This window comes from Xyrauchen texanus, chromosome 13, assembly GCF_025860055.1.
Source record: "Xyrauchen texanus isolate HMW12.3.18 chromosome 13, RBS_HiC_50CHRs, whole genome shotgun sequence".
Taxonomy (NCBI): Eukaryota; Metazoa; Chordata; class Actinopteri; order Cypriniformes; family Catostomidae; genus Xyrauchen; species Xyrauchen texanus.
The window spans coordinates 37845347-37848482 of NC_068288.1; the positions used below are offsets into that span (position 1 = coordinate 37845347).

Consider the following 3136-nt stretch of genomic DNA (forward strand, 5'->3'; position numbering starts at 1 on the left):
TAGATAGATAGATAGATAGATAGATAGATAGATAGATAGATAGATAGATAGATAGATAGAATAGCATAGCATAGATAGAATAGCATAACAGATAGCTTAGAGATAGATAAAGAGTAGATCATAAATAACGTTAGTCAAAATGGTTTATTACTGTGTTTGTGGCGGGTGCAAGAACTCCAGCAAAACTGGACATAGGGTCCATTCCTTCCCCAAGGACAAAGGGATCTTCCGAAGCTGGGTGCAATTTGTGAAGATTAGGCGGGCAGATTTTTCAGCTAGCTCTGTCACCGCCTACTCGAGAATATGCAGCGCGCATTTCAAGAGGAGGATTACCACTCAGGGGATGCTAAAATGGTCTCACTTGGATTAAAGAGTGAGAGGAGTGCTAAATTACTTCCTACCGCCGTGCAGTCTGTGAGCATAAACCTCTCTGCTTGCCCGTCCGAGGTCGAGAGACACCGTCTGCATAGCGAGAAATTGCCACGGTAAGCATCATGCTAGCGTTAATGTTTACAAGCTGCGTGTTAGCTAGCTCTGTGTGTATTTTGTATACCGTGTTCCTTTGACACAGCCTCCACTAACTTACAAGCACAATCACTCTGACATTAGAAGAGCATATTTACGTGATTCACGAATAAAAATTAGAATAATAACAAAATTGCCCTGAAGTAAAAGTCCATATCATCATGAAAGCTTTATGGCTGTGCCATAGGTTATTGTTTCCACTGGGAAACTAACGTTAGTTGTAGCACACACGTCCCATTTTATTGATGGACTTATGAAATGACTGGGAATATTTACTTATCTTCTTGGAATTTCAAAGATGATAAGTAAATAATTCTCAGTACTTCAAGTTGAAAATAAATGATTAAATGTTTCCATGTACTCCTGGAATGTGCTTGTACACCCAATGTGCTTACTGAATCAATGTTCTAAGTATTCATAGTATACCCACCTCTTATTTCACCACTACACTCATTTGCATTTTGCTGACCCTTTTTCATATTTGTTTTCGCAAGATGTTGACAGGCGCCTCACAGCAGGAGACTGTGGACAGTGTAGACACTGTGGAGAGTGTCGATACTGGGGCTCAGCCCTTGCCCTCCTCCACTTCTGGCGCTGGGACACAGTGTTCTTTGAAGCCCCGATGGTCTCACGGTAAAACTTGGGTATTTTAAGGGGTAGTTATTAGATATAGTCTCTAAAACATTGCCAGTATCTATGCAATCAGAACATTTCCATACACATTGATTAAATTAATACATAGCCTACACCAAAAAACATACCAGTTTAGATTTGCCATGATTGTCTCATGTTTGGGTATGTTTACTGCCTCTCCACAGCTGTGCAGGTTAACCTGAAGCCCAAGATGGTCAGCGTGGGCACACAGACATCATTCGGCACACAAACCTCCACTCCCTTGCTAGTCCTGAACAGACAGATGAAGATGATGATAATGCCTCTGTCATCAGTGACTTATCGTGGGTGCCGAAGAGCCGATGCATGAGGAAGACTTGTTTGATGAGGAGCCACCTTACACGTGTGACCCCATCACAAGTGAGATAGTTTAAAACCAACATAGACCATTTTGAATGCTCATTTTTGTGTACTGTAGCTTTGGTAGTTTGAATGCCCCCCAACAACAATTTTTTGTTCTTGTAGTGGCATTGACAAATTCATTGTTTGCCAAGAGGAGCTGATGGGCCTTTTTGTCATCTGTCCGGCCTGTTGTGAGAGGTCAGATAGTAGCATCGTGCAGCAGGAAGGAACTTTTCTTAAGATCAAGCAGGTACGGTTTTGTTTACGTAGCAGGCCATCTGATTAGAAAATCAGAATATCTAATTACAATCTGATAGCTCTGACTGTCTTGCCAGTTAATTTAATTTACAATGTATGTACCAGGCTGGCTTTAGTCTATTGGTTTGTGATGGCATCATATTTGAGTGTTATACTGTATTGGTCATGTGTGTTTCATTGAAAACATGAAACCTTTGACCAGTAATGTACAGTACCTAATCTATATTGAATCCTGATATACTGTTGATTACACTTTTTTTTTTTTGTTTTTTCTTCTTTTTTTTTTTTTTTTTTTTTACATATCTAGGTCTGTGCATCATGTGGCTACCACCGTTTCTGGCAAAACCAGCCAATGCTCCACAGGAACATGCCGACCTGCAACCTCCTGTTAAGCGGGGCCATTCATTTCACTGGATGTTTGGCCACCCAGACATTAAGAATGTTGACTCTGTTTGGCCTGCAGTGCATCAGTGCGAGCAGTTACTTTAGCCATCAGCGCCGCTACACCATCCCTGTAATCGTTCAGGCCTGGCAAAGCGAACAAGCGAAGAATTTTAGTGACCTCACGGGCAATGGATGGCGGGCTAGTTCTTGCTGGTGACTGCAGGTAAACCAGTGTGAGAGCTCATAGACCAGTTGCACATTTTGATTTTTTTATTTGTTATCATGTAGGGTGGCTTTAGTTGGCATTTGCAGATGACATGGTGGATTGTCTTTACAGACCTTGGTTATTAAAAACTTGAAACCTAATTCAAATTTGTAATTAATTCCAGGTCAGATTCTCCTGGGCACTGCTTGTAGTATGGATCCTACTCTCTGATCGAGGACAGAGTGAACAAGGTGGTGGATGTTCAGCTTGTTCAGGTAAACCTGATGTTATTAGACAAAGAAATGAACTCTGCAATTTAGTAAACTGATTGTATATTAATATAACATCTTTCCACTAGTACAACGATGCTTAGAGCTTTGTGTATTGCCTAACTAGAGTACAGTGTATCGCAATGCTTGGACCAGCAACGCGTCGGTTCATTCACGCACGCCTCCTTCAACAACACCATCATTTTACACTTACACTGTTATGTCATGTTGCAGAGCTCAGAGGTCCCCACCAGCTCATGGTGTGAGCTTGAAGGGCTCAAGCGCAGTGTTGGCCTGCTGAGGGGAAAGGACCTGCATTTAGCAACGCTGATCACGGACCGTCATCGCCAGGTATTTACAATAAAAATGCAGTATAGAATGTAAACATCTGAATTGCACTGAAGCTGGATGTTTGTGGTTTGCTGATACATGGAGGGCCACACAGGTCAATCATCCACAAAAGTTTGTTTATTTCTCCTTA

The 3136-nt window shown here is 41.7% G+C and overlaps 1 long non-coding RNA gene across 1 annotated transcript; it reads left to right on the forward strand.

Moving 5' to 3' along the window:
- The first annotated feature begins 1546 nt into the window (after window positions 1-1546).
- Window positions 1547-2270, forward strand: LOC127653625 (uncharacterized). The gene is made up of 3 exons (XR_007971841.1): window positions 1547-1557; window positions 1663-1789; window positions 2105-2270. It is a non-coding gene; the product is annotated as an uncharacterized LOC127653625 (long non-coding RNA).
- The last annotated feature ends 866 nt before the right edge of the window (window positions 2271-3136 follow it).